A 14,143-nucleotide genomic window follows, 5' to 3' on the forward strand; every position below is an offset into this window, starting at 1 on the left:
GGTGCGTACGGAAGAGGTAGTGGTGCCTCTGGTGGTAGTCATAGGGATACTCAGTTAGTTGGTAGTCGTGGATAGTGCTTTGCTATACCCTGAAGACTAGAGGTAGAGGCTCTCGACACTGTCATCACAAGTATCATCCCTATTTATTTTAGATATGTATTGGTGTTATATGATCTAGGATTGACTTTCTCCTTTCTATCTCCTAAGATAGTTATCTTTCCTTTAGGCTCTTCTCTTAGTTGAGAAGGGATGTTTGTTTTATTTTTCTTATATCCATGATACTGGTGTTGGTTCTCCTTCTTATTTGAATTTTGTTTGTATTATCTATGAGTTTATGGATGTGTTCTCTATGGATGTGCCTGGTATGCCTTCAAATTGTTATATTGACTTTGTTATTGATGTTAGCTAAGCACCAAGCCCATTTTTGTTCCTTTATATAGGATAGCCCTAGCAGAGCTGAAGGAACTAAAGGATCAGTTATTAGATAAGGGATTCATCAAACTTAGTGTATCGCCTTAGGGTGCGCTTATCTTGTTTGTGAAGTAAAGGATAGGTTTATAGTATGTGTATTGATCATCGATAATTGAACAAGGTGATGATTAAGAACAAGTATCCTTTTCCTCATTTTGATGATTTGTTCAATGAGCTTTAGGGTTTTTAGGTGTTTTCAAAGATTAATTTGAGATCCAGGTATCACCAGTTGAGGATTAGAAATTTAGATATTTTGAAGATAACTTTTCAAACTCGATATAGTCATTATGAGTTCTAGGTCATGTCCTTTGGGTTGACCAATGCCCCAGCCATATTTATACAGTTGATGAATTGGGTATTTTTATCATATCTCAACTTTTTCATCATTGTATTTATAGATGATATCTTGGTTTATTCCAAGAGTGAGGCTGACTATAAAGAATATTTGCAGATTGTGCTTCAAAGATTGACAAATGAGAAGTTGTATGCTACGTTCTCTAAGTGTGAGTTTTGGTTGAAGTCTGTTTGTTTCTTGGGTCATGTGGTGGCAATGGATGGTTTTAAGGTTGATCCAGCTATGATTATAGTAGTTCGTGATCGGGATATCCTTACTTTTATTATCGAGATTTAGAGTTTTATTGATTTACTAGGTTACTATCGGTGCTTTGTTGAGGTATTTTTATCTATTATAAATCATTTAACCAAGTTGACTTAGATTAATATTTCCTTTTAGTGGTTCGATGCTTGTGAGGCAGGCTTTCAAAAGCTCAAGGATTTATTGACTTCAGGTACTATCTTAACCTTACCCAAGAAGGGCATGGGTTTTAAAGCTTTGGTGTTGGGTTAGGTGTTGTTTGATAAAGAAGGTTAAGGTGATTGCTTATGATTCTAATTAGTTGAATCCTTATGAGCGGAATTACCCTACCTATTATTTAGAGTTATGCACAGTTATTTTTGCTTTGAAGTTGTAGAGGCACTACTTTTATAGTGTTTATTGTGAGATTTTCTTGGATCATCATAGCCTTCACTATTTCTTCACCTAGTGAGATCTTAATATGACGCAGATTTGTTAGCTTGATTTTCTTAAGGATTATGACTTAACTATTCTCTATCATCCGAGAAAGTCTAATGTGGTTGTGGATGCCTTGAGCCGAAAGCCGACTAACAAGGGTAGCTTGGCGCATCTTTTGACATAAGAGAAACCTTTGGCATTAGAGGTGTATTCTTTGGCTAACCAAATAGTTAGGCTTGATATTTCGATACCTGGGTGTGTTTTGTCATTTATTGAGGCTAGGTTTTCCTTGATGGAGCAGATTCAGGATCATCAATTTAAAGATATTGGATTGGGAGTGATTTGGGATAAGGTGTTAAGTGGAGAGGCTAAGGAAGCCTCTCTTGATTCTGATGGTGTTTTAATGATTGGAGGGAGAGTTTGTGTTCCAAGAGTGGGTGATTGGATTTTATTGATTTTTTAGGCGACTCATTATTCTAGGCATTACATCAACTGGGAGTGACAAAAATGTATTGTGATTTGAGACAGTACTACTGGTGGCTGGTATAAGGAAGGATATAGCAGATTTTGTACCTTATTGCCAATGTTGCTAGCAGGTGAAGGCCGAGCATTTGTGGCTTAGTGATTTTCATCGAACGTTACTTATTTCCTAATAAAAATAGGAACAGATCACTATGGACTTCATGACTGGGTTTTCTTTTAATTCTCGTGGTTTGAATAGTGTTTGGGTCATCATGGATCAATTGACCAAATTTTCTTATTTTATTTTGGTTTAGGTTTCTTCCAGTGTTGAGAGGTTGGCCTGCATCAATATTTGTGAGATAGTTTGTCTTCATGGTGTGTCAGTGCCCATTATCTCAGATAAAGGTTCAGCATTCACATCTCACTTTTGGAAGACATTTTGGGAGGAGTTGGGTACATGAGATGATCTTAGCAAAACTTTTCACCCCCCAGACCAACAGTTAGCAAGAGTGGACTATTCAGTGGGAGTAAATTTTAGCTATGGCAGAGTTTATGTATAATAATAGCTACTATTCCAATATTGAGGTGGATTCTTTCAAGGCTTTGTATGGTAGGTTTTGTTGCTCTTTCTAGTTGGTTGGTTTGAGGTTTCTGAGATTAGAACTCGAGCAATAAGCTTGCATCGTGAGTCTTTGGATAAAGTTTAGATCATTTAGGATAGACTTTGAGTGGCTCATAGTAGGCAAAAGTGTTATACGAATTGTAGACTTTGTGACTCGAGATTTAATGTTAGTAATCGAATCTTCCTTCATATGTCACCCATGTTGGGTATGATGGGGTTCAGGAAGAGGGGAAATCTTAGCCTTAGGTATATTGGACCTTTTAAGATTCTTCCAACTACTGGGGATGTGTCTTATGAGTTAGCATTGCCCCTAGATTTATCAGTTGTTCATCAAATTTTTCATGTTTCCATGCTTAGGCATTACATTTTTTATAAGTCTCATGTTGTTTGTTGGGATTCAGTCTGGTGAGATTAGAGGTTGTCTTTTGTTGACAAGCCTGTCTCGATTTTAACTAGTATGTTAGATGATTACGTTCTAGATATATTACAGTGGTTAAGGTACAGTAGAGACATCAACCTGTAGATAAGTCTACTTGGGATGTTGAGTCGTATATGCGTGGTATTTTTCCCTAGTTGTTTGTCGATTCAGGTATTTTATTTCCTTTAGTTTGAGTATGAACTAGATTCTTAGTGGTACATGATGTAATGACCTATTTTTAGTGACTTTTATGAATTAACTATTTTATCCCTCTATGTGGTTGATTTGTGGTATTTCGGGGTATGGGGAATATTGACACAATTTCTAATGCATTTCAGTGTGATTTGTCTGAGGTTGTAGTTTTTGGTAGTTATGAAGGTTTATTAGTTGACTTCGGTCAACATTTATTGATATATGCATTAGATAGCAAAACGAACTACACCAGTAGATCCAAAATATTAATTTTAGGTTGGTAACATAGTTGGTGAGGTTTTATGACTTTTATATCTTATTTCAACCCTCGACTTAGAAATTTGTGAAATTGGGTTTTGGGGGTTAACTTAGTGAAAATGATATTTTTTCAAAAATATGGTATAGTCATTGAGTCTAGAGCATCAAATTTAGTCTAGTCGCATAGTTAATTTGTGTTCTTGATATTTTAGATGAATCCCAAAGGGTCCACGGAGACTTGAAATTCTCCAAGTGTCCATATCGTGCACCACTCAGCTGATGCACCTGTTTAGTCGACTTTTTGGTTACTTAAGCGACTAGCAGCTAGCTGCGGGTATCACTTAAATGACTCCCCCATTGCTTAGGTGCCTTTTTCTTAAGTGACAGCCATGTGGCTTACACGACAAGGTAGGCATCACATAATCAATACCTCGTCGTTAAGCGATGGCCACTTAAGCTACCCAGTGATTGCGTAAGTGATGCATGGGCTGGCTTAATTCCCATTTTTGCAATTTTTTACCATTTTCGAGACTTAGATCTTGTAGTTTTGAGATTTTGTGCAATTTCTTCCATCTTTAATCTTGGGTAAGCTCAAAATCGCTATTTCAATCAATTTTATTTTATTCTTGTCATTTAAATCCTTTTAAAACTTGGATTCAAAGGTGGAATTTAAGAATTTCAGCCAAAGGCCTAAAAATTTTTAATTCTTCAATTTAATACCTAATTCCAAACTTTTTCACTTGGATTTTCTTCTATAAGTTCCTTTCAGTATGGGAATTATAATTTTGATAAAAAATTCTAGTTTTATCATTATTTTTGAAAATCAATTTCGGGGGTCTGTTTTGCCCTCGACCTAAAATGGTCAATATAGGTATCATTCGCTTCCTTTTAATGCGTAGATTTTATATTTTTGCATTTTTGTTGATGTTGGCTCTATTTGTGAGAAGAAAGCTCGGTGTAAAGGCTTTTTGGACCAATTTTTTAAATTTGAGGTAGGTTATGACTTAATATTATTTAGACTGGGTTGGGTAGGTAATATTGGTATAAAATCATGTTTTGAGTGTGGAAACTAATTATGGAAATGGCTTTACTATTGCGTTGTGCCAGTATTGGGGCTTATGTTGTTATTATTTGGTAGTTTTGGGATATTATTTGCTTTGTGTGACCATGTAGGGTCTTATATGATTTTTTTGGCCTTATGTATGTATATTTAGTGGTATCTTTTCTGGTGAAAAAGCCTAAATAGGAAATTTATATTGTATAAATGGCATAGTGTTATGCATTTTAGGCAATGGCATAGTGTTGTGCATTTTACTCTCTTGGCATATAGATTACATTAGATTTATGGATAGTTGGCATAATGAGTGAATATTGGCTAACACAGTTAGTATATTGGTTAAATTTGGAAATTTTCATTCTGGTTGGTTGTAAGAATTATATCCTCATGTCATATACATTCATGAAACATTGGTACCACCGTGGAAATATTGGAAACACTGGCTTTTTCTAACAGAAAAGCTGACATCTTTAAAAACCCTCTGTTGATATATGTGCCGGTGAGTATTTATTGATATTGGTATTGGACATTGTATAGTATATGGGTTGACGAACCCCCCATGGGTCCTACCTTGGGAGCACAGCTCGTTAGGTGTATACGAAGGTTGTTGTACAACCTTGTACATCACATTATAATCATAATCTTTATTTTATTTCATAGACATATTTGTCCTCATTCTATGTTGTATTATCATCTTTGATATGATATTTGTCTATTTGTACTTCTTTTTCATACTTGTATGTATGATATATGTATACCTGTGCTTTTTTTTTTTTTTGTATTTGTGTGTGGTATATATGAATATTGTAGAACTGTTAGTGGAGATAGAGTGGGCTACATAAAACATCTTAGATTTTAACCTTTAAAAAATTTCCTGGAAATCCATTCTCCAGACCCAATACAACTTATGGGTACGAGCCGAATAATGGGGCACGAGTGGAATGGTCCTGTCGTATGCTGACTAGTGTTAGTTGGTGGGATAGTTTTGGTCACTGGAATGGGTACGACTTAGGGGTATGAGTTGTAAGGGATTGGTACGAGTCATATCAAGGACAAGTATGGTGGGCAGTGTTGATTCTCTTGGTATTTCATTCTGCTAGGGATACAAGTCATGGGTATGGATCATATGTTAAGGTTACGACTTGGTTGGATGAGTCGTATACTGGACAATGTTTGGTCCAAGGATTAAGGCTTGGATACGAGTGGTGGATATCGATCATATAGGAGGGTATGACTCATATAGATTAGTCGTATCCCTATGATAGGTTTTTAAGAGATTTAAGTGGGGGTATTCTGGACATTTTCCTGCTTACTCTAACTAGGAACCACAACTTCTAATACACTTTGGAGGTTATTTACCCTACTATTCTATTCATTAACACTTAAAAACTATTCCAAAACATGTCATAATTCTCTCAAGAGCTTTTGGGGAAAGAAGGCTAGGGTTTTATCTTATGGATTTCTTTGGGGCTTGCTTTGGTGATTTCTTTCCATCAAATCTTCAGTATAAGGCATGACTCTCTTCCCTTAGTGTAATTTCAACTAAAGGCATGGTTTATATGATTGATTTTATGGTTTTACTATTTCACAATTATGGTTTTCAACTATTATATGGGGGTTTTGACATTAAATGCTTGGTTATGGTTTCCTATGGTTTTAATTATGCTTTTATATGCATTAATGGTGGATTTGGACAATTGGATTGCATGGTAATGGTTTAATGGTCTTTGGAATTGGTTTTGGTTATATTATTCCCCAAGGTGTTTGATAATACTTATAAAGATATGTTCGTTGCATTGACTTGTTTTAAGGGAACTGTTGCATGTTTTAAATTGGATAAAGGATTTATGCATGGTTTAAATGATTTGAAAGTTGTTAAATGGTTATGCTTGTGGAGAACATGGAAATCTTCCAAGTTGATTTAATATGGTATATGGAAGGGCACCTAAGGTCCATTGAACCTAAATAGTTTGGCTATGGATATTAATTACAAGTAATGAGGTGGTATGATGATACCATTAAAATTGGCTTTGGTTAATAAATAGATAATGGTTTGGTTATTTAGAAACTGGTTTTAATAGGGCATTAATGGTGGGGTGTGTAGCTAAGCTATGGAAAGTGGCAGTCCTGGGGGGGACCAAAATTGAAAACTCATAGTTGCTGATATGAGGTGTCTTGATGACCATGTGCGTGTGTCACATTTTATATTAGGAGATGTATAAGTCATCCTATGGGATATTCCCTGGTAGTGCGGCTACACGCATTGGGGTCCTTTCAGCAGGGAGAGCTGAACCCATATGCCCTGTGGGTGGTTAGGATGGTAAAGCTACACAACCTAGGTAAAGGTTTTAAATGTATGTTAAACCCAATATCCCTTTCCCGACACTTATATATGTATAGTTGTATGCATTATGGATGGTTTTACTTGGTTTTATAACTGGCATTATTTTATCCTTTTCTTGAGATTCATGCAAGCGATCACTTGCTAACCCCATCTATTGGTGGTTGTATACCCATGCTATGTAGGAACCGACCATTCTACTCCTCCTAATTAGTACACAAATTTAGTATCGGCATTTAGACTGAAGTGGTGAACTTCCATCCTTTCGCAAGGCATTATTTCATGTTATAGATTTGCTTAGACATTTTTCTTTTATTTTGGACATTAGTTTTAACCATGGTTGGGGGCATGTTCCAACCAGATTTGTTTATTCTTTTGGATTAAGGCTTTGTGGTACTTTTGGGGGTTAGTATGGATGAGATCAGTAGTGGTGTTAGCCTTAGCATTGGCATTGATATTGCGGCTGGCATCATCAGACTTGATTTCTCACTATTCATTTATTATAAATTTTAGGATTGATTTTCATATTATGTGTTGGTATTCCCTTTGGTTCATGGCTCATGGTTTGGTGTGGTATGGTCGGACGGTAGTGGCGGTACGGTTGGACTCAGTTTGCTCGGTCATGGTTGTGACCCTATCCCAAAGTCTTAATAAGAAGAATAATGCTATCTTGTTATATGTTCAAAATTCAGCTCATCTAGGGATGGATATAGGTGGTTGTGTTAGGTAACAGGGGTGGTCCCCAATACTGGTTGGACTTGGGATGCCCATTACAACAAGGCCCGGGGTTAGTACGGGTCAAGTTGGTATCATAGTCTAGGTTCATGGTCAACTGGAAAATCCACAAAGACATATTAGTAGAGTCTCTTTTGGGGGTGTTAAGCGCATACCACACTCATAAGACAGAGGCAGAAAGACATTTAAGAATGTTTCACTTTCTTGGTATTCTATCTTCAAGCTTGAGTTCTCAATCGTGGAATCTCCTCTAATCCTTGTTTGTTTGTCTTTCAGATCATGCCTTCTAAATCTGGAATCAAAGGAAATTCTAACATTCTATTGGGGATAATGCTAAAGGGGTACATCCTACCACTAGAGTACATCTTCGATCTCATGGTCCTATTTTTATGGTGCTGGAGTTCCTCCGATTCTGGCTAGTTCTCTTTTGGTCCCTCAGGGCAACGTGATAAACACAAAGTTTTGTCGGTCTATTTATGTTATTGCCTAACTGGTTTCTACTCAATCTGAGCGGGGTGTGATTGATGATTTATCTCCTGAGGCCACAAGGGTTGGCCAATTTATAGAGATTGGCCCTCCAACTTTTACTAGAGTGAAGGTGGAAGAGAATCCATAGGGCTTGTTGGATGAGATAAAAAAGATCTTTTGTGTGATGTGAGTTACTAATGTATAGGGGGTTAACTTTACAGCTTATCAGCTCAAGGATTTTATTTATCAGTGGTATGAGGAGTAGGATAAGGATAGAGGTAATATGGAAGAGGATGGATTATGGGAGGCCTTTTCTAAAGCCTTCATGGATTGGTTCTTTCCTCAAAAGTTGAGAAAAGCTAAGATGGAGGAGTTTATGAGCCTCCGATAGGGAAGAATATTAGTAAAGAAAGATGCTTTGAAGTTTTATAAGCTATCAAGCTATGCTCCTAATTTGGTGGCTGATATGAGGTTGAGATTAAGGAAGTTCACTTTTGGGATGAATAGCGATTTGATTCTGGAGAGCAAGACTGCCTTGCTAATTAAAGATATGGACATCTCAAGATTGACTATTCATATACAGCAGGTTCAGAATGAAAAGAGAAAATAGAGTTTGGGGATAGGTAGGAAAAGAGGATCAGGTTTTTTTATCAGGGAGGTGCTTAGTCTTATAGTGGTAGAGATGCTGTCAAGTGGTAAAAAAGAAGTAGGGGAGTTTGAGCTCCTATTCTACTAGTGCTCTTTATCAGTAGGGAGACAGGCGTCATCAAGGTGGAGACAATTCTCTGGCACAGGTTTCCCAATCTCAGACGAGTGGAGGTTAGTCAGTTTTTTTATATCCTTCTTATTTATTCTATGGTCATCCTCATTGGGGTTATTACGAGAAAGAACGGGACAAGTGCTTCATGTATGGTTAGATAGGCCATTGGCTCAGGGATTTTTCAGTCAATAAGGTTGCTACGGGGGTGAATAAGATTCATGTAGCTTCATCTTTTATTCCTATACCTGGTGGAATGGCATCTGCTTCTGTTACTACTCCTGGTTCTAATGTTGGTCAAAATAGGTTGTATATTTTGGCATCCCAATAGGAATCTAAGGCATTACCTAATGTCGTTACTGGTACGTTATAACTTTTCTCTCATGATGTATATTATTTACTTGATCTAGGGTCCACTCTTTCTTATGTGACTCCATATTTGGCTTTGTCTTTTGATTTTGATCCAGAAGTTTTCTTGGAGCCTTTCTCTGTTTCTACTTTGGTAGGTGACTTGGTTATTAATAAGAGTCTATTGGGGGTATCCGTTGGTAGCAAGCAGACCTTGGCGGATCTGTTTGAGTTGGACATGGTAGATTTTAATCTAATTCTAGGTATGGATTGGTTGCATTTTTGTTATGAGTCTGTGGATTGTCAGACCCATAGGGTTATATTAAAGTTTCCTGGTAATCGGTCATAGAATAGAAAGGCAGTTTCTTAGCTCCTAGAGGGAAGTTTATTTCTTATCTTAGAGCTTGGAGGTTAATTTCTAAGGGTTGTCTTTATCACGTGGTCCGGGATAAAGATTCTAACTCAACAGGTCCTTTTTTGTCTTCGGTCTCTGTGGTTAATGAGTTTCCAGAAATCTTTCCAGACAATCTTCATGACGTTCCTCTGGATAGGGAAATAGAGTTTGGTATTGATTTACTTCTGGACACTCATCTAATATCCATTCCTCCATATATATTGGCTCCGGATGAGTTGAGGGAACTTAAGGAGCAACTTAAGGATCTTCTGAATAAGGGGTTTATTCGTCCTTGTGTTTCTACATGGGGTGCACCGGTGTTGTTTATGCGCAAGAAGGATGGTTCCCTTTGGATGTGCATTGACTACAGGCAGTTGAACAAGGTGACGATCAAGAACAAGTATCCTCTTCCTCGAATAGATTACTTGTTTGACTAGATATAGGGTGCCAAGTTTTTCTCTAAGATAGATCATTGGTCTGGGTAACATCAGCTTAAGATTAGGGAGGTGGATATCCCTAACACGGATTTTTGTACTCGTAGGCATTTTGAGTTCTTGGTGATGTCATCTGGGTTGACTAATGCTCCAGCAGTATTTATAGACTTGATGAATAGAGTGTTCAGTCAGTATTTGGATCTCTTCATCATTGTGTTTATTAATAACATTCTGGTTTATTCAAAAAGTTAGGTGGATTATGCCAATCACCTCTGTTTGGTGTTGCAGACCTTAAAGAAACAACAGTTGTATGCCAAGTTCTCTAAGTATGAGTTCTGGTTGAATGATGTGACCTTCTTGGGCCATATTATTTGTAGTGAAGGGATCATGGTGGATCCGCAGAAGGTTGTTGTTGTGAAAAGGTGTCCTAGGCCTACAACTCTCTCCGATATTTGGAGCTTCTTGGGTTTAGCTGGGTATTATAAGCAGTTGTGGAAAACTTTTCTTTGATAGTTGCTCCTCTGACTAGGTTGACTCGCAAGAAGGTTAATTTTCTCGGTTGGAAGCTTCTGAAAGGAGTTTTGATAAGTTGACGAATAAGTTGACTTTGGCTCCAATCCTGACCTTGTCGGAAGGCAGTAATGGATTTATGGTTTATTATGATGCATCTCGGGTATGGCTTGGTTTTTTTTATGCAGTATGGGAAGGTGATTTCTTATGGTTCCAGGCAGTTGAAGGTACATTAGAGAAATTATCCTACTCATGATTTGGAGTTATTAGTGGTTGTGTTTGCTTTGAAAATAGGTCGGCATTATTTGTATGGTATTCACACCTATTTCTTTTCTTATCACAAGAGTCTTCAGTATGTATTCACTCAAAAAGAGCTTAATCTCAGGTAGAGGAGGTTGCTTGAGCTTCTCAAGGATTATGATATGATCCTTTAATATCACCCAGGTAAGGCTAATATGGTTGTTGATTCTCTTAGCAGGCTATCCATGGGTAGTTTGGCTCATGTAGAGAAAGGCAAGCGGGAATTAGTGAAGGATATTCACCGCTTGGCTGATCTTGCAATTCATCTCTTGGACTCTAAGGATGGTGATGGAAAAATGCAAGAAGTGGTTTGATTGCCTCTTGGTGCAGAGATTAAGGAGAAGCAAGTGTTGGATCCTGTCTTGATAAAAATAAAGACTCACGTTGGTGGGCAGAAGGTAGTGGTGTTTGAGATTAGTGGTGATGGTACTTTACAGTACCAAGAGAGGTTATGTGTTCCTGATGTCAACGAGCTGTGACAAGGTGTTTAGCAGAGGCTCATGAGTCGTGCTATATTGTTCGTCCTATCTCGACTAAGATGTATCATGATCTCAAAGAGATCTATTGGTGGAATGGAATGAAAAAGGATATGGATGATTTCGTGGACAAGTGTATGATGTGTAAACAGGTTAAGGTTAAGCACATGAGACCTGGTGGGCTGTATCCAGAAATTGATTTGCCCTAATGGAAATGGGAAATGATCAATATGGACTTCATTGTCAATCTTTCTAAATCTCAAAATCAGTATGATTCGATTTGGGTCATCGTGGATAGGATGACCAAGTCTATTCATTTCTCGCCAGTACAGACTACTTTTTTTGAGGGAGGATTATACGCGGTTGTATCTTTAGGAGATTGTAAAGTTGCATGGGGTATATGTTTTGATTATCTCTGATCGTGTTATGCAGTTTATGTCTCATTTCTAGTAGTCTTTTCAGAAAGGGTTAGGGACTAAGGTTAGTCTGAGTACTGCTTTTCATCCACAGTTAGATGGTCAAGTAGAGAGAACTATTCAGACATTGAAAGATATGCTTTGGTCCTATGTAATTGACTATGGTGGAAATTGGGTTAAGCATCTACCTTTGGTGGAGTTTGCTTACAACAATAGCTATCATTTGAGTATTGGTATGGCTCCTTTCGAGGAGTTGTATAGTAGGAGGTGTAGATCTCCTATTAGGTGGTTTGAGCTTAGAGAAGTAGACATATTTGGTCCAAATTTGGTTTTTCACACAGTGGAGAAGATAAAGGTGATTCAGGATAGGCTTAAAGTTGCCCAAAGTTGCTAAAAGTCCTATGCGAATATTAGGCGTAGAGACTTGAAGTTTGAGGTCAGCGATAGGGTGTTCCTCAAGGTGTCTCCTACGAAGAGAGTGGTGTGATATGGGAAAAAAGGGAAACTTAGTCCTCCATTCGTTTGTCCTTATGTGATTTTGTGGAGATTTGGCAATGTTGCTTATGAGTAGGAGTTGCCATCTAGCTTAAGTTTGGTTCATACGATCTTTCATGTTTTTATGTTGAGGAAGTGTCTTGGTGATCCTTCTTTGGTTGTTCCTTTGGAAGGATTGGGTATCTTGGATTCTCTGTTTGTGGTTACCCCTTCCTTGTCTGTCATTCGAGAATGAATGTTCCTAGTGGGGAAGACTGAAACATCCTGGGTTTTGACACTTAGAAAATTTTCTGGAAATCTATTCTATGAACCCAATACGACTCATGGGTATGATCCGTATGATAGGGTACGAGTGGTATGGTTAGATCGTATGCTGATAGTGTTAGTTGGTGGAATAATTTTGGTCACTGGAGTGGGTATTACTTAAGGGTATGATTCGTAAGGGATTGGCACAAGTCATATCAAGGACTTATATGGTAAGCAGTATTGATTCTCTTAGTAATTCATTTTTCTGGGGATACGGGTCACGGGTATAAATCGTATACTGAGGTTACGAATTTATTGGATAAGTCGTATACTGGACAATGTTTGATCCAAGGTTTGAGGCTTGGATACGAGTGGTGGATACCAATCGTATAGAAGGGTACAACTCATATGGGTCAGTCGTATGACGAGTTTTTAAGGGATTTAAGTGAGGGTATTCTGGACATTTCCGAACTTACCCTAACTAGGACCCACGACTTCAAATACACTTTGGTATTTATTTACCCTATTATTCTATTCATTAACACTTAAAAACTATTCCAAGACATCTCATAATTCTCTCAAGAGCTTTTGGGGCAAGATGGCTAGGGTTTCATCTTACGAGTTGCTTTGGGGCTTGCTTTGGTGATTTCTTTCTGCCAAATCTTCGGTATAAGGCATGATTCTCTTCCCTCATTATAATTTCAACTAAAGGAATGGTTTATATGATTAATTTCATGGTTTTAATATTTCATGATTATGGTTTTCAACTATTATTTAGGGGTTTTTACATTAAATGCTTGGTTATGGCTTCCTATGGTTTTACTTATGCTTTTATATGCACTAATGGTGGATTTGGACGATTGAATTGCATGGTAATGGTTTAATGGTCTTTGGAACTGGTTTTGGTTATATTATTCCCCCAAGGTTTTTGATAAAATGCTTATAAAGAAATGTTCATTACATTGACTTATTTTAATGGAACTCTTGCAAGTTTTAAATTGGATAAAGGATTTATGCATGGTTTAAATGATTTGAAAAAGTCTAAAGGCTAAATGGTTGTGCTTGTAGAGAACATGGAAGTCTCCTACGTGGATATGGTATATGAAAGGGCACCTAAGATCCCTATAACCTAAATGGTTTGGTTATGGCTATTACTTAGAAGTAATAAGGTGTATGACGATACCACTAATATTGGCCATAGTTAATAAATGGATAATGGTATGGTTATTTGGAAACTAGTTTTAATTGGGCTTTAATGGCGGGTGTGTAGCTAAGCCGTGGTAGGTCTCGGGGTACCAAAATCAAAAACTCATAGTTCTCGATATAAGGGGTCTTGGTGAGCATGTGAGTGTGTCACATTTTATATTGGGGGATGTACTAGTCATCCCGTGGGATATTCCCTGGTCGTGCGGCTACACTCACTAGGGCCCTTTCAGCTGGAGGAGCTGAACCCATATGGCCCATGGGTGGTTAGGACGGCAAAGCTACACTGCCCAGGTAAAGGTTTTAAATGCATGCTAAACCCAGTATCCCTTTCCCAGCACTTATACATGTATGGTTGTATGCATTATGGATGGTTTTACTTGGTTTTATAATTTTATCCTTATCCTTAAATTCATGCTAGGGGTCACTCGCTAACCCCATCTACTAGCGATTGCATACCTATGCTATACAGGAACCTACCATTCTACTCCTCCTATTTAGCTATCGGGTTTGGTATCAGTATTTGGA

This window comes from Capsicum annuum, chromosome 4 (genome assembly GCF_002878395.1).
Source record: "Capsicum annuum cultivar UCD-10X-F1 chromosome 4, UCD10Xv1.1, whole genome shotgun sequence".
NCBI classification, from domain to species: domain Eukaryota; kingdom Viridiplantae; phylum Streptophyta; class Magnoliopsida; order Solanales; family Solanaceae; genus Capsicum; species Capsicum annuum.